Source organism: Diadema antillarum, unplaced genomic scaffold (genome assembly GCF_040938485.1).
Source record: "Diadema antillarum isolate AM-2024a unplaced genomic scaffold, OU_Dant_1.0 scf00000029, whole genome shotgun sequence".
In the NCBI taxonomy this organism is placed as follows: Eukaryota; Metazoa; Echinodermata; class Echinoidea; order Diadematoida; family Diadematidae; genus Diadema; species Diadema antillarum.
In genome coordinates this window covers 8,531,275-8,549,809 of record NW_027270918.1, presented here as the reverse complement: position 1 = coordinate 8,549,809, position 18,535 = coordinate 8,531,275, and the positions used below count along the sequence as shown (strand labels likewise).

Genomic DNA, 18,535 nt, shown 5'->3' with positions numbered 1-18,535 from the left:
AAGTCCACCTTCATATACAGAACATGTGAATTGAGATAACAAAGCAATATTTATGGAATCAGGCAATTCATTAAAAAGTTATGAATTTTTAAATTTTCAGTGCCGACATTACTGGATGAGAAGGCTACTACAGCTTGTAATGTCACATGTGAAGAACGATATAAAGAAAACATAAAGAAAATTTAACATATCTTCACTTTTCTCAAGTAATATCAGAGCATTTGACAATTGCCTCTTTCAGAAGGCATGTGGAATAATACTACTCTTCACATATACATCAGTGACAAGTCAAGGGAATATGTACTTTTTTCAAAAAAGGAAATTTTGTGGAATTCTTTTTATATTTTTCTTATATCTTTCAGTGCATGTGACATCATGAACTGTAGTAGTCGTGCTCATCCAGCAGTGACTGTGCAGAAACTTTAACATTCATCACTTTTGAACTGATTGTCTGATTTTCCCTAAACTTTCAGTGGTGCATTCTACTAATATTCCTGAATTCACTCACTCTACATGCATATAAAGGTGAATATAAATGCAAGAGTGCAAGTGGATGTGACTGATCATACAAGATCAGGCTATTGGCTACACCTCCTCAGTCAAGTATTGGAAGTCAAACTGTTCAGTGTGCGTATAAGAATTGAGCAAAACGTGATTTGCAAGACACACCTATACAAAACATACACAAAAAATTGCAAATTTGTATTAATCTTAAAATAAATGTGTTCGCAAGCTCGTTTTCAAACAGGTTCTTTGCAAGTATGAAAAATCCTGCTTGTCTGCTGCTGGTGCAAGTGCAGACACAACTCCCCAGACAACTGCTCGCTCATGTGGGGTCTTTCCAACCAAATGTAATTATCCAATTAGCATCAGCCTTTAGTGACAGTGACATGAACATACACTGATGTTCCTGTCTGTCCCCAGACTTTCCACTCTTCTTCAGTTCATCTTCAGGTAAGTGTGCATTGTCTGCACGTCTGCTGCTAAAACAGCCAGAATGACGGCTGGCCCTCTGATGCTTTCAAGAATTTGCCTTGAGCTTCAAAACAGGTTTTTCCTTGTCACAGAACAACTAGGAGTTCTAAATAGCGATTAGATGTTCCTGTACAACTTGCAATTATTGACTGGATTGAGATCATTGCAAGTCATGGCTATGAGTTGGTCTGATGGGCACACAATTATAGTTTGAATAGCCAGAAGGGAGGTTTCTGCATTGCGAATATAAAACAGACCAGAGGAAACCCAACTGTATTGTCACTGTCAGGCAGCATGGACAGAGTTAGATGTTCCTTGTAGTCTTGAGGTCAAGATATTTTTGTTACTGTGTGCCACCATATTCAGCTATCATCAGTACTATAAACCGCCATGGATTTAGATTTGTCAGTCCCTTGGAGCTCAAGATGAAGGTGTCAAATAGAATGACTTTTGACATGTCACAGCTGTCGAGCCAAGTCATCCTAGCTCTCTCTAGCTGTATTGGAAATAACAATGGGAGTGATAGAGATACCATCTTCAAAGCAAGGTCTGATGCAAACAGATGCCCCATCTTTTTTAGGACATGCGCATACTTGTACTTTATGAGCTAAAATATTTCATTTCTTGTGCATTTGAAATACAATTTTGCCTGACTCATTTTCTGATGAATAAAATATCAGTGGGAAAATTTGATAGAATGATAGTATACTTCGTATAAAGGGTAATGAGTCAACATGATTCAACTATTTCCCCTTTTGATTTATCCTATTTAATCAGATGTTTTTGTATTATTGTCTATTTTCTTTAACCTTTAGGCTGAGCTGTTTTGATCACTGTGGCATGTGACTATCCTTTGAAGTTTATTCTAGTGGCATTTCAATTTCCGTAACGCAGTTCAATAATTTGTAAAAGGAGCTATCAAAACCCTGTGGTTTTTAGTGTTCTGTTTGCGCGAACAGGTTGTGTTGTAAGTCCATGGTTTTCCACAGGCTCTCACACAACTCTTTCATCTGGCATGCACTTTATGCAGTCATCAATGTTTCATAGCCCTTCTGTGATAGAGTAGCTGTGTGTTTTCTTCCAGTTCCCAAATTAATTGAATCTGGCTCCCCTGTCCCTTCCCGGATGATCTTATCCTAACCTGCACTTACAAAATGCTGGCATCAGTCCACCAAAGGGGGACCTTTCATAGCCCTGTTATTTCATCAACCCTCCCATCCCCACTGTTGATTAATGTATGACATGAGAGTATACTGCATGTACACTTTGCATCATAGAAGGGTCAGTGTCTTACCCATAGAGTTCTGGATCATCTTCCTGTCTCATGGGCATACTTTGTTATCATTCTGGACAGAGTACGCAACAGGCAACTTCATGGGGCCGAATGCATAAAACAAGCAATTTCTTGTAAGCAATTGCTTCAAGCAAAAGCACAAGCTCGTCTACAAAAGGTCTAGCTCAAGCAATTGCTTAAATCCATATGCATAATCTTTTGCTTATGCCAATACCTTTTGCTTGCCCCGCACAAGCAATTGCTTGCGTTTTCAACAAAAGGGATGTCACGCCTGTGCAAACACAAGAACAAAGGCGAGTGTGGCAGCATGTATTTGAAAGGGCATGTGTGTGTGGAAACATTTCCTGACATAGCAGAAGAGCTATGAAATGCACACACAACACACATATACACACACATGTATTACTGGCTGATTCCCATCACTGCAGCTTACAGCAGCCCGGATCTGCCAGATCGCACGTGGAGAGAGGTCTCCTCGTTCTCCACTGAAATCAGACATCCTACCTGTTTTTCATCACATTTTGCGTGCTAACCACTGGACATTCCCGTTGTTGAAATGAAAAAGTTTCTTACACTATTTATGAGTAATTTCTTGTAGATTTATACCACTCCTTCACAAGTGTGGTCTTTCTTTCATAGATATGAAAATGATACTTAAAAGGGAACGATCCGGTTAAGCAAAAGCTCAAGCTCATTTTACAGAGCTTGGAAAATCGTAAGCAATTGCTAGCAAGAACTAGCAAATGGTATGTTTTATGCATACGTTTTTCAGCAAATGCTTGGTCTCTAAGCAATAGCTTGTGCTTGCTAGCAAAAGCTTCTGCTCGCAAGCAATTGCTTGTTTTTATGCATACGGATTCGAGTAAAAGGCTAGCACAAGCAATTGCTAGCGTTTATGCATTCGGCCCAGTGTGTGTGTCATCGAGGTGAGGAACCTTTTCACATTGTGCTCAACAGTTTGATGAAAGCCACAAATGTCTGGCTTGATTCTATGATGATGCAACACAGATGCCACAGTTGGTATCATGGGATAGTCCGAGAATGCATGGTGAGAGATAGAATGAGCGCTGTGATTGAATTAAGGCTTTAATTAGACAAGGATTATGCAGCCTAATGAGATTTGTTATACATTGATCTCAGTGATGTTCTCCTTACCCCCTTGAGGGTGCTGAATGATGGTACTGTGTATCTTTGGCTTCTTCTTTCTTCTGCTGGGATCACTTGAAGCAGCTTATGGGATGATGGTACTTCCTGATTAGATCATCAAGGTGAAATGGTGGTTATGCAATGTATGGTTATTTTGTTTTCTCGTTATGTGCTGTACTACCTCAGGCTCTTCTGGTAATGATGATGTTGGCAATATTTTCATGTAGGAAGCTCATAGATTCTCTTCCAGGTGTTTTATCTAACACTGACGTCTTTTCCTTCACATGAAAGTGCTTTCAGGATTTTCATACTCTTGTGAATTACCCACCAGCATTTTGCTACATATATCTTGATGATTCCCTTTCAAATCATGTGCTGTGAGGTTTACAAGATGTTTATGATGCTTATCCGTCTGTACTGAACAGAATGTACCCGTCAAATACTGAAATAGACACTGTCCAAGATAAAACAGCATTTAACGCTTTACCTTAATCTTGTATAATCAGTCTTACGCTTATCTTACTACATTGAAGTATTTCAGTATCTTTCAGTGGGAAAACTGTCATACCTCAAAAATAAGCATAATTTGCTGTAGAGACATGACAGTTGAGTCAGAGATAAATGAATGGGGTCTTTTGTGCAGTTGAATACTTTCTATAGTAGAAATCACTGATAACCTTTACATGTATATTCTGAAATTTTCTGCCAACAATGGAGTGTATGATATGGAGTAATGTGGCCATTCAACATACAAATCAAAGTGATGGTCCATCAAATAAACAGGAAAGAAACTGATCATCTCATATGTCTCATTCTATCTGTCATACAATCAAAATGTGCTAAACCCAAATCAAATTCATGATGCATTTGTTGTTATTTTTTTTCCTGTGAGAGATACAGGCATATAATGCTGATATTGACTGTTAGTTCCTGCTTTCATTTCCTGTAAATCATACTTTGCAGCAAAAGGACTTATAACTTCATACCACGAAGATCTGTTCTTTTGTTACAGTAACCATGGTAATTAAAGAAAAGCTCATAACCATTGACAAAGATAATAGTTAAATACCATTCCTTTCATGGGAGAAAAAAATTAAGGGATTCATTTCACTGCGAGCTGGTATAACTGCTATTCTCATTGCACCTTTGGACAAAGTGTGACATATCAATTTCTGCTCCCTTACCCAAACAGTATGGTGTGACGACATCACATTCATATTAAGTTAAAAAAGAAAGAAGCCCCAAACAAACCTTACTTACATATGCTTATCAGGAAAGGGATGAATTGGGACTACAGAAATTGTGCTCTTAAGCTGCTGATTCATCTTTTGCATTTTATTTTGACAATCTCAACTCTGAGTTAAAAATGTGCTTTATGCTAAAGTGTGATTTGGTATTGTTTTTGTGATGACTATATAGACTTAAATAGTACATTTTGTGGCTTCTCCTAGTTGGAAAAGAGAGACAGGTGCTGTTAACCTGAATTAGAGGAAATTGATGGAGGCAGAAGGTATCCATGGAGACCAGTGACTCTCTGACTCTCTCCAAACCATCTCCTTGACCCTTTTGTGGTCCACAGAACTATTTCAAAGCTAGTAGATTTGATTTGCATCAGATGATAAAGGTTTGAATCTAAAACAGGGTTATGTCTTCACACCAGTAATTGTATTGGATTCTTTTTTTTAATGCAATCTCAAGACATTTTGTACGTGTAAGACACATGAAGTTTGGAAGAGGAATCAAGAACAGTATGGAGCAGTTGGCAACTTGATGACTACTTTGTGAGATTTGATTGATGAAGGTCAATCGACTCTAAGTCCAACCCACCCTAGGTCTGGAAATAACCTTGTTTAAATATCATGAGGCTTAGCCTCCTTTTCACAGAGCTAGACAAAACATGTGAAGTTTATGATGGGGAAAAGGAGGAAAACAATGTAATATGACTCTAGGGTGTCAAATACAACATTGAATGTTCATTAAGATACTGATTAACAGAGTTGAACCAAAGAATACTTTACAATGGCACACTTTGTTTTCTTTCTTTATGGCTGAATGGACTTTGCAGTTCTTAAGTGACTTTTTAACAGATAGTGATGAGACAAGTGTTTCAAAGGAAGGTGTTTTTTTTTTTTTTTGTTGGGGGGGGGGGGTAGGGTTTATTAAAATGTGATGCAAGTCATTTTCTCTTTGTCAATGTAACATAGGCCTACAGTATCAGAGATTCCACATGTGATATACTTTTCAGTTATAGATGACTAGAGACTTGAAGAAAGTGTCATGGTAAAAGGTTCAGATAAATCTTATAAGTTAGAGTGTCTATTCTTTTCCTTGTCAAGAGGTTCTTGTAGTGTTCCTGTTATATCTCTCCATGTTATGTCATCACCATGGGCAACTTTACCACATAGAATAAGTAGACCTATGTTGTAAAGTAAAAGTTACGAGGGTTAATATGCATGTCATGAATAACTGAAATGAAATCTGAGAAGTCCCTAGGGACCATGCTATCAAATATTGAGTCTGTTTCATGTCCTACTTCAGAAGCAATCAAAGTAGATATCTAACCTGTGAACTTTTTTGTTACATGGCATAGGGCCTATAGGAGTGATATAGTCCAGATAACAGAGATGCCAAGTTCAAAAAACTTTTATGAGTGAGATTTTTATGACTCGGCGTCTCGGCGCTTGCGCGCATGCGCACGCGAATGAGGAGGGTGTCCCCCTCCCTCCCTCGGTAGGGAGCTTTTTTAAATTATTAGCTCTTAATGATGCGATCTGGTGCATACTTTAGTGACTATTTATTACTAATTTTGAAAGGCAAAAGGGAAATATACCTTCAATTGCAACTATCACTTCAATCCTTTGAGCTATGCTCCTTATTTTTGGCCCAAATTGCAGACTTCACCAGATGCGTGAGAAAAATGGGTGCCATGCGTGAGAGCGTGAGGCAGACCCTAAATGCTTGAGTCTCACGCAGAATGCGTGAGACTTGGTAGCTCTGAGATAAACACTTCTTCATCATACCAAGTTTTTTTGAGAGCCACTCATTATCACATGATTATGACTTGCATGCTTTATTTCTTGTGTGTGTATGCAGGTAGAATGTCACTGACTTTGAATTTTCTGGAAAGATGGGTATTATTTTTGTCATTTTATGGTTTGACCATGGTTTGACATAGATTTGCTGATGATTTTGAAAGACTATGGAAGTTGGTTCCATATTATACAATTCATGAAAAATGAATAGACCTACAATTTTACCTTTTTGGTTTCGAACTGCACAGGATTTCCAGTCCACAGCATCACATTTACATTAATGAAAATAGCTATTTTCCAGTCTTTATGGGATGCTCATAATGTCAGAAATCTTTGAATGCACTTGACAGATGTTTCCAGGGTGCTCCAAACCCACTTAGCCCCTAACCCAGGGCAACTGAAAGTCACTGTTAGGCAAGCAATATAGGGGATTCTTGCCTGTTTAAAGGTCTTGGGCCCTTGCCCATTATGCCCATTTGGGCAAGTAGAAAAATATGTATGATAATGCCCTATTCACTCAAGCTTTTTTTTTTTTTTTTTCCTAATCTGTTCTGATTTTAGTTACCATTTTGATTTGAAGTAATGTGATTTTGTTTTGGAAATTTGCACTGCAAAGAGCATTTGTGAAGTTTTTGAGTGAGAAATGGTCCCATAAAATGATATATGCTCAATAAGGTAGAATGAAATCAAATGATCTGTTGCAGTGAAGTGATGCATCTAAGTCTAAACAATTTTTTGTTGGAAATTGATGTTACCAAGAGCATCTAGGATGTTTTCCATTGAGAGAGGGTCCCTTGAATATTAAATGATGATATATCATTATTAAGGAGAGATTCAGATTGATACTATACAGAGGAGTGCCATTATGGTCGTTCTACATTGCTGCAATTCCTACCCTGTGTGGACATGAGTCTATCAATCAGGTTTAATTGCCTCTTCATGCCAAAAAACAGGTGAAGTTTGTGGCTTCCCTGCCGAGAGGAGGCAGGGCCATGAAGATGGTCGTCATATTCCTCGCTGGATTCCATCTGCTGGGTAATGAATCTGATTCACAGATTAATGGACCATAAATGCTGTCTATCATTCTACTTTCATTTCTCTCACCAAGATTATCAATAATAAACGTCGAGTTTGCGTGGTTCCGTTGTTCATGTTTATTAGAATTACAAGCTTTATTTCAGACTGTTGACTGCTGTCATGGACTGAAGTGGTAGTAACTGAAAAAAAAAATATTGCATTACATGTTACCTATCAATGGGAAGATCTGTTGGCTATCAATTCAAAGATCAATCCATATGCCGGATGTCATGGTTTTTATATGCTTGTCAGGAAGTTATATTATTGTTTTGAATTATGTTACCTTGAGAAAACAGACTTCCGTTCGTGATTACAAGCACTGCTACATGTATTTCTAATTTCTATTGTCACAACATTGTATTTGTAAAGAAATATGTGCCTGCTGACTGGCAGTCTTGTTTTTTTTCAACGACAATAGCAATAAAAGATCTGGACACAAGACTAGCCTTTCAAGAACTAATTGAATCTGCAGGAAGTTATATGGAAATTGAACACATCAAGACAGTGACCCCCAAAGGCCACTGGGATCTGCCGATGTAGCCTAGGGCATTTGAATGAGGGAAATCCCCCTAGTGATATTCAGGGGATTACCCCACTGTGAAGAGAGTATGCTAATGAGATATCAGTCTACAGATTTGTAGCACAAGAAACATTAGCTTGTGATGCTTTGTCCATTGCTCTACCCATCATGCCATTTTACCATTTACAAGGAAGATTAGGAGATGTATCCTGAATGGAGCAGGTCTCATTTGTAAAATGATTTGTGATGGTCTCAAAGGGATTTATATAATTTGAAATGGTAACACAAGTGGAAGATATATTCAAACATTCAGTCATGGCTACAGTGTTTTAACTAGCCTCTGACATTGGGCCATTTAAGCATTTGGCAATAGGAAAGTGCCTATAGCATCCAATGAAATGAAAGAAAATTCAGATAGTGCTTGAAATTCTTACACTTAATCTACCAGAAGTCATGGTTTAGATGTGATGTGAGCTTCTCCTATACCAAATTCCATCTTTAAAGACGTATTCAGAAGATATTCAGAAGGCATATCTACTTGAGATAAAGAATGCCACTAGCTTGGCTGTAAGATGGGCAAGAATGATACATTACTAGCCTATAATAAGCAAGAATGTGTACCTGTCTACCTCAGGAACTTTGGTATAGAGTGCATCAGTATGAACAGTGTTATTTTTTACTGCATGGATGTGAATCAGAGACTCGAAGTTAATTCATTCTCTCTCTCTCTCTCTGCTGATCTTCCTTTCAGTTCTCATTCATTTCATCTCACTCTTTTGCCCTCATGTTCCCTGTTCTGTGCCTTTGTCATATTCCCATCCACTTATCTCTCCTCTTCCCTGTCCATTCATCCTTCGCAGTCTATCCTTCCTTCGCGGGGCTTGTTTGCTTCGAGCAAGTCCTCAGAGATAGCCCATAGGGTAACCTCACATCTGTCAGCAGTCGTCTGTTTCAGTCCAGCAACAAAGTGAAAGTGACAGAAGTGTTGGTCTCATGGTAATATTGTGATAACAAGATTTCATGTTCCACAACAGCTTCATGTTTTTTCACCTCTTTTTTTTTCTCACTCAGCTGATGATGTGCACAGTGGGATTAAGGGGAAGATTCAGTAGACAGTCGAGGGGCTCATGATGAGAGGATGATGATCACATATGAGGGACAATGGCACTCATCTTGCAAAAGTGTATTGAAAATGCCTATTTCTATATCACGTACTATTTATTACACCCATTAGACCATCTGAATCTCTTTTAATCGCATAGATAAGTTAAATATCGTGATCCTTTTGACATTACCTCTCAAATATGCTGGACACAAAGTGCCCCAGATTTATGACAAAATAGGCAAACAGTGAGCTAACACATTTTACTCAAAACATAGTAATTCCAAGGAGGATGTAATGGGGGGGGGGGGGGGGGGAGGAGGAGGGAATTGAGGAGAATCTAGTTAATATATGATGCCTAGTCAGTTTAGTATGAAGGCTTGAGAAAGTACTGTAAAACGAGGAATGTTCGCATGCATTTTGATTCATGCCAAGATTCGTGAAATTAAAGTGCACTCAAAATTTCTTGTGTACACTATAGGGCCTATGCATTGAATGCCAGTGGCAATTCGCGAAAATTTCATGCCAAGAAAAAAAGGCTGTCAGCTCCAATTCGCGAAAATTTCGTGCCGGGAATATATCAGTTTTACAGTAACTGATTTCAGAAGTGCAAAAGGCCATGAAAGGTTGGAGTTACGATGATGTGCACCTTCTGCGTAAGATGTCTTGTTGATTTATTGTGAGATCCACTTTTCAGTTGCGACATTTGTATAGATACCTGAACTTATACCCCTTTCAAACTGATGAGACTTACACTGGGAGCATCCTGTGAATCTCCCAGTATGAAAGGAAACTCGGCTGAGGCACAGGTGAAAGCGCCAATTAGATTTTAGAGAATTTCCCCTCCAATCTTCGAGGGTAAACACTGATGAACTGGCAGTGGTTCACAAGTGACGGCCCAGTGTGAGAGGTTGTCGTGGTTAAACACTGGGTGATATGCTGATGGAATGTCAAAGGTTGTGTTTTAGTTTCCAGTCATATGCATGCTTTGTTCTTGACTGTCAGCTCATGCTCCCTTTGAAATTTCAGCGATCATGTGATCCAAACGTACACATTGTATGTGTACAGATTAAAAAATACATGAACTCAACTATGGATGGTTCATGTAAGGAAATACTACATGGCCAATTAATGTGGTGTCATTTTTGACTGGAGCTGGAGAAAACATTGATTTGAGCATTTTTGCCAGTATGAAAAAGATTTTCACCAGTAATACCACCTATTAACTTGATTGTGGTACACCATTGGAAACAGCATGGAAGACCAGAGAACGTGAATCTAGAAAGTGGATTTTATTTCATAACAACAAAAGGGAAGAGAAATAATCTTGTGTTTGACACTTGAACTGATTTGAATTTTTGGGGCACTTACTTTAAAATTTCACTTTCTTGACCCAAAGCAGGTTCAGGATCACTTGAATTTGAGGTCAGCTTGCCAAAAGAGTTAATGCCAGGCACCTGCTGGGTGAAAAAAACAAAGCTGCATGTCCCTCCTTCCCTCCCCACCTTTCTGCCTGCCCGTTATTCTGGTCAGGTGTTGTGTTTCCCTGTGCTGAGGTGTGCCCCATGTTGACGGTGTGTGACTCCAAACAAATAAGCTTGTGACAGATTGTATCAGGAGGGCCAGGATTATCCTCGAGATGACAGAGACCGACAGCGATACCTGCTCCAGCCTGTCAGGAATCCCATGTCAAGTGTCATCCACCTATCACCACGGTGAAATGCGATGCTGATCCTGCACCCATCTTGCTATTGTTCACTCAGCCCCAGCAGCTGTGTACTTTTGTGACCCCCCCTTTTCTTTTCCTGTAAATTATAGTCTTATTGTTTTTGTTTTTTGTTTTTTGTCCCTTTGGCAAGGTATGAACTGTTGACCGCAACAACGATGAATAAGTTTGATGCAATCAGTTTGTGCCAATTGCAGTCGCCTTCATTACCTCTGAAGCCACTTGGCAAAAAGCTCCCAAGAATATTGTGCTGTCTTTTGTGTGTCCAGGAAATGGTGCATCAAGAAAATAACTGCCAAGAAAGATTGAAAATTACATAACCTACATTCTTTTGGCAGGTGTTTCTCCAGCCACCTAGACAAGTTGTTGTAAAAGTGGGATAGACTTTTTTGTTCAATTTAATTGAACTTAATTAAGTGCCCTGTATAAATCAAATTGCTGAGGTAAATGCTATTTCCTGATAAATTGAGCTTATTACTTCTGCCAAGGAGATAACATTTTTGCTTATGTTGGTTTGTCTGTTTGTTTATCTGTCTGTCTGTTTGCAAAATAATGCAAAAAAGATAAAAAAGGATTAGGATGAAATTTTTCCGGAAAAGTGAAAAATGGTGCAATGAGCAGATGACTAAAGTTTGCTAGTTGTCTGGATCGCCATCTGTGGGATCCAGGATTTAAAAAAGAATGTAATTTGTTGAAGGATTCTTTGTCATGGGGAAATAGGGCCAACGAAAGAGGGAATTCAAGCCGTGTGTATGTTGAGGTGTGCATACATGCACTTTGTGCATGCTCAAGGCAAAGCAGGAAGGTAGAGACACAAGATAGGATTCTTTATCCTTGGGAAATGGGGCCATTTTCACTATAATTATTGATGGAAATTAGCTGCTTGGTGGAGAACTCTCAGAGTGTTTCTCAGTTCCAACACTGTCATTTCTGTCTTAGTTTTACAAGTGTGGTGCTGTATGATAGATTCCTTTCCTAGCAACATTGTCTTATTTCACTTGATTATCACTGGAAATCAAAACAGTATTTAGCTGGTGTGTGTTGTCATTCCTATCAAAACCCCACTCAAGGCCCTCATTTATTTTGACTGATGGAAAACTGGCTGTTGATTTTATGTACATATTAAAAATGCATAACACAGACTCCTAGATGTCTGAGAAAATGGAACTTTGGTAATTCACAATTGGATCACAGTTTGATGACATTCAGTGTAACAGGGTCTTGGTTGGATATGACAGTCTGTAAATTAACAGCACATTGATATAATTGAAATGAAAAGTCTGATGAAATAGTTGTCGGAAGTATACTGGGACTTCAAATATCTTCCCATGGGCTAGATTTCAAAACGAGGGTAAATTAAAGTGAACACACAGGTCTAACCCAGTCATTGGCTTGTCCTTACCCTCAAGTAAGGCATTAAGTAATTGATATGATTTTTTCTCTCTCTTATCATCTTACGCTGTCTTCATCTCTCCCTCAATTTACCTCTTTTCTCCTGTGGACATTTGTAGGTTACTAAACCAGGGGTTCAAGGACAATTCAGTGTTTCCAGTCACTCTTCACAAGGTGCATGTGCTACTCCAACCTGACAGAACATACCACCAGGGGACCTGGAAGAGGAGAAAGGCCCTGTCTGCACCCCTCGTGGCAGGCTCCAGGTTTGCTACCCGGCTCATCTCAGCCCCATCTGATCGCTCGGGGGATATCTTATTCGGTAAACAGTTGACTCACCCTGTGCAAGCAGCTGGGCTCACACATACACACCTCCACACACGCACGTGCCTGGCTGTGCTAATGACATCAAGAGGCTTTGGAAGAGGGGGTTCCCCAGGATTCTGCAAGGGACAATCTGTAACAGGTGGGTATTAATTGGAGAAGACTGTGAGATGGGTTCATTTCAATTTGAGGATTTGGACTGTAATCTGTTAATGTTGTCAGGAGGAGTTCTGTGGGAGAGCATCAGCTGCTATGGGACCAAGCTGCAGGGGCCTCAACATTTTGGCGAGGGTGGAGAAGTAGAATAGTTTTGACTGAGCACCTACTGTCTTAACTTTGACTCAGCAAATATGAGTATCAGACTGAATGCACAAATGAAATGACCTCGAGCAGAAACTTTGTTGTCTTTATACCTTCATGTGATATTGATAAAGCATGTGTCTTGCTTTAAGCTATTTTTTTTTTTTTTGAATGCAGATAATCAAACCACATACATGCTCAAATTTTCAGCTCCCGTTTTGAGTAAGGAGGTTGTGCAGACTAGCAGCTTAACATTCTCATGTAATTTGGATATCACAGATCAATAGTGGTGTCTCAGAGAAAACTTTGTTTCACATAGAAAGAAATGTGTCTGATTAAGTTACCTCACAGATAACATGTGATATACATGGCATTTTCCATATCCCACAGCAACATTTATTAGCACCATATATGTAGGACAAGTTCCTTAGGGATAAAAGTGCACTGATCCTCGTTTTGAGAAGTGTGTAGCTGTGGAGAGACAAACTGTGTGAGGAATCATATAAAGATTATGCAGTTCAAGGGAAATTTCTTAAAGTTTGAAGATTACTGTCAGGATTGCAAGTGATGTAAAATGCTGAAATGAAATTAACTTCTTCCAGATCTCTTCTAGGAACAAGGTGGTTGGAAAGTCTTACGTGTGATGAATGATTTTGACAGATCTTCCACAGTTTCCTACATTGAGCTTTGACATGTTTATAGCAAAATGCTTTAATTTTAATCTTGATTGCAAAAAGTCGGTCGCTGCCTGTAGAAGTGATATCAGACTGGAGCCATGGTGCACAGGCTTTTTCCAGCCGAAATCAATGTGTGTAGCTGCTCTTATATGGCTGAATCTCTACGGGGTTGTAGTGCAAGGTGTACTATGTGAAATTCATGCCAGAATAGATGGGAAACTAGAGGAGTTGCATTATTCTAGACATCTAATACCAGGTCTCCAAAGGGCTGGGGTGAATAATAGAGACCAGAAGTCATTCTGCATTAGGCCGGCACTGAGATCAAGAATAGACTCTGCCATTTCTAATGTACGTTAAGGCTTGCCAAGCCAAGTTTAGGTTTCCTAGGATTAAAACATACTTGCTGCTCAGTGGGATGTGCCCAGAATAGAAAGACGCTATCAGTGAAGATGGAGAAGTACAAAGATTTAGACTAGACTGACATTGCAGACATCGTTTTTGTACAACAGTATCAAAGGGGTTGCAGACTAACTTTTGCAAGTGGTTCTGAGATCAGACCATCTTCCATAAAGCAGAGAATGCTGCCGAATCTATTGATATCTCATTAAGCTGTACATGTGACTTGTGTGTCTTACCCAGAATTTTGTTTCCCACCCTACGACTCTTCTCATGTTCGTCCCAACAAAATACTGCTTGCAGTTTCTGTGTTAGGGAATTACAAGACAGTCTACAGTAGGAGTGTAAGATTACATTGATGCCTGGATACGGGGAAACGGAAATGAATGTGTCGATCTCTGATTTAAATTAATGTAATATCATTTCCATGCTCACACATTAGATTACACGATGTACAGGATACATTTATAAATCCCTAGAGGTTGACTCCTTTAGGCCTAATTGAGACTGTATAGACTGTGCAGGCTATAATAGTCTCACATGAACAGACACATGTTGATATCTATTCAAACTTTACCCCACTAGTACTGAAATTAGGAACGAAACTATAGGTGAAGTAAAGATTAGGCAATCATCATAATCTATTTCATGCAGGTATTTTCACATTTTCAGAAAGTTTATTTTGAAACAAAGGCTTGGGGACTGGGAAGGAGAAGATCAATATGATGTGATTAAATTGATTATTGAGGCAGATAGTTGGCTTTCGTGTCTGGAAATTCGTTGAGAGAGTCTAGGGGATGAAAAGTAGGGGAAGGGTGTGCCTTGGTTGTCAGCCATCTGGGGAGCAGTGGAAAGCAGTGTCTGAAGGACCACTGTAAACTTCCTTCCACAGAATGGGGGGGGGGGGGGCAAAGGAGAGAGAGAGAGAGAGACAGACAGACAGACATAGAGGGACAGAAAGATGTACAAAGACATGTACAGTGTAGGTGGGTAGATAGATAAATACGATAGATGGAGAGTGGGTGGGGTGGGGGAGGGTGAAAGAGCGAGAGACAACACAAAGGTATAGACTACACTCTGTATGGAATAGGAAATGGTAGAGAAAAAAATAGTATAGATAGTATATACCAAAAATAAAATGAGATAAAGAAAAGCGGCAAATCTAGAGAGATAGACGCAGAAATAAAACAGGGGTAACGACATACAGGGGTCAGCATGCAGACAAGGAAAATAATCTCGTCTAAAAATAGTGATGAATCGTTCACTTATCAACTTCATATTGCTACTCTTTCTTTATTCCTTGCAGACCTCAACACATCCTAGCTGTTTCTCTCAGCTGAGGATTCAGTAGTACAGAGTAATTAGGACAAGCCTGTGCATTGAGATTATTATTAGACATGAAAAAGTGACAATGAATATGAACATGTTGTTGATTATTCAATCATGAGATATTGAATACATATGTATTCATTGATATGAATTTGAATTGTAAATTCAACTTTGCCCACCACTTTGAAAAAACTGTTTCTACAAAGGTTTCTGTCCACACAGTTGGTGATATTATCTCTGTATACTTTTCTTCAGTTCTATCAATGATAACTACATTGTAGGTTATTAGTGTAATCAAGTGATTTTTAGACAGTCAATACAGTCCAGTCATAATTCCAGTGGGATGATTCTAGATCTTCAGGGTTAGATTTGAAATAAGTTTTGACTTTTTTGTTGTTTATCTGCAACCATGAAAATACTAAAAGCAAGTGGTAATATACTAAATTATCATTGTGTGTTTTCTTTAGAGAATTTCTTCTATCTGTGGAACATACAGTGTGTATCAAAATAGTAAAATGAAACTCAGGATTACTTTTATTCTCATTGTCAAACTCAGAAGAAGGTAGAAATAAGATATTTTCATGTAGAATTATGTGGAAATTTAGAAGATTGTCCATAAGAAGCTTCCTTCCTTTAAAACAAGATCAGCTATATAACACCCGTTTCTCTTTGTTGATTGTATCGTATCACAGAAAATGAGAAACTTGATGTCAAAATCTTTTGGTGTGTGCTGCCATTTGTGATATTTCAAGATTAAGTAACAGTTACAGGGGCTCAAATCAATCACATCATGATATACATTAATTTGTGTCATCCATGTATTTCAGAGCTTACAGATGATAAGCTTAAACTTGAGTGAAGATTAACCAGTATACCTCAAACAGACAAATACAATTATAGTCCTACCCTGTGTCTTAGTCAATCAAGCATTTCATAACACAGAGAGAAATAACTCAAACTCAATTCAAGTGTAATATCAACAGACTGAATTGAGGTTACAGCACCTCAAAACAAGTAACTTGATGCATGACTGAACCTAAATCCATCAAACATTTTATAAAGTATTAGTAAGAAATGGTAGACTCCTACTCAGAGTATGATATTCCTGGTGCAAATGGAGTTTACATGGATTTTAAGAGAAATGTTATGCATTTAATCTGCCAGCGAGTCATATAATACTTTATGACACCAACTAAATGAAATGAACTCAAACCCAAATTAAATTACAATATGCCCAGGCTGCACAGAGGTTACAGAGTTCAAACTGATATGACAAAATGCAGAAAACAATAAACTCATCATCAAATTGAAATTTAATAATCTCAGACCAAATGAAAATAACTGGGGATAGACATACCATATTGTTCATTATGTTTGTAATAGTCAGTCATATTCATAACATCAAAAGACATGAACTCAACAAGAGTATAATATTCCCAGGCCAATATTCCAGTGGAGGTTAGTAGGGCTTAAACCAAACACTGCGGGCCATGTATGTCTGGCCACTAATACTGACTTCTGGGCACATATGAAAAGGGCAAGGGAGGGGTAATATTTGTTGGTCTGCAGAGCACATTTTATGTGGATGATACAAGAGGAAGCCACGCAGCTCCCTATGGGAGGGACTAAGGAGTTAACCGGACAGTCTTATGTTTTACTTTGTCTGCCTCTTTTTTTTCCTTTAAATCTATAGGGCCATATAAAGATATTCCACAAATGAGATCTTATTTCCTTTTCATGGGTGTATGGAGAAATGTGCTGACTTCGATCTTCTTTTCAGACTTTTTCTTTTATTTTGGTGAACAAGTTCAATGAATGATGTCAGTTCATTCCTTTGTCATTTACTTATGACTTAGGTCCAAATGCAATGTGTGTTATGTGAGAGGCAAAAGTCATTGCAGTGATTATTGTGTCACCATCACATGTTCCAGCTTTTGCCTCAGTTGAAATAGAATTCAATTCGGGGAGTTTATAAATGTGATTTCCTGCCCATTAATTTCGGTTCTCCTGTCACCTCACTCAGTCTCCGGTCAGTATGCTTCACCCATTCCTCAAATTACTCCGTTTTGGCAAGAGAAATCAAGCACCACACTCAGTTTGACTTGCATTGAAAAAAAAAAATCTGTCTGTTTTCTGAGCAAGAAACATCACATGAATAAAATGCAGTCTAGGTTTTCACCGACCCTGAAGGTTAGATATTGATATTGCTTTTCACATAGCTGGTGCATTGTTTCGAGACCTATCACAGGACATATCTATGCCTGTATACGAGGAGGTTTCACACTCACCAAAGAACTTGTTTGTTGGAAGTGTTCAGAAATGGAGGTGAGTCTCCTAACCAACCGCTAAATGCAAACAACATTCCACACTACAGCTGTGTCACAAATGGCCTGTCAATCAAACATGCCACTCTTGCAGTTCATGCAAAGTGAGGCTGAGCTCCGCCTACACATTGGTATTTTTAAGTTCAGATTATGAATGCACACCCAGCTTCAAGCAAAATTTGATGGGAAAACACCTTGAGACCGTGACCGGTCGGAAATGATTTGTGGAAACACACTTGGGAGTAGTATGTTTCAAGTTTGCTTTCAGAAGTTTGTGAAAGCATTACTTAATTAGTGTGAAATATGTTTGTAAGCACATTGTACGACTTGGTAACCATTTTTTCTTCTTTTGCCAATATGAAAGGACTCTTTCTCACAGTTTTTGACATGAAAAGGAGATGCACTTTTCTGAGATCGTAGTGCAAGAGCAAAATGTCTTTTAAAGAGAAATTTGAATAATTCAGAATGCTGGATATATCAATTTCATGGTGGATGAGCAGGTATTTACCAAATATGTAACTATTTTTCTCAATAGTTTTCCTTGTTTATGATACCAAAATGACTACTTCTATGCCATCCCGACAACCTCCATAAGTCTCTAGCATTTGTAAGTAGTGTGTCACTAGCCATGAGGAACAAGACAGTTTTTCTCATTATGCAATGTCACCTCAAAATTAGCATGACCTTTTGCATCCCCCACATTTCCTCTAGCCTAATCCTTGTGTGAGAATTTGTGAGCATTTATTGCCCCTTCATCATTTCCCCTTTAATTGATTGCTTTCAATCTTTACTGCTCTCTGTTAATCTTTGATATGCAGCTTTGGCTAGTCTCTGAAATAAATTGATAAAGTTTTTTATCTAGTAGATTGTAGCCCTATAGCATCAATCCAACTGATATTCTGAAGTTCATGCCTTAGTCTC

General features: G+C 38.6%; 1 protein-coding gene across 3 annotated transcripts in view; it reads left to right on the top strand.

Annotated features, from left to right (window-relative positions):
* Positions 1-18,535, top strand: part of LOC139739272 (uncharacterized) — a 126,070-nt gene that overhangs the window by 55,383 nt on the left and 52,152 nt on the right. For all 3 annotated transcript variants that reach the window (XR_011711507.1, XM_071649896.1, XM_071649888.1), the window contains exon 3: positions 12,384-12,730. The gene's annotated coding sequence lies outside the window, so the exon portion shown is untranslated. The remainder of the gene's footprint in view (positions 1-12,383; positions 12,731-18,535) is intronic.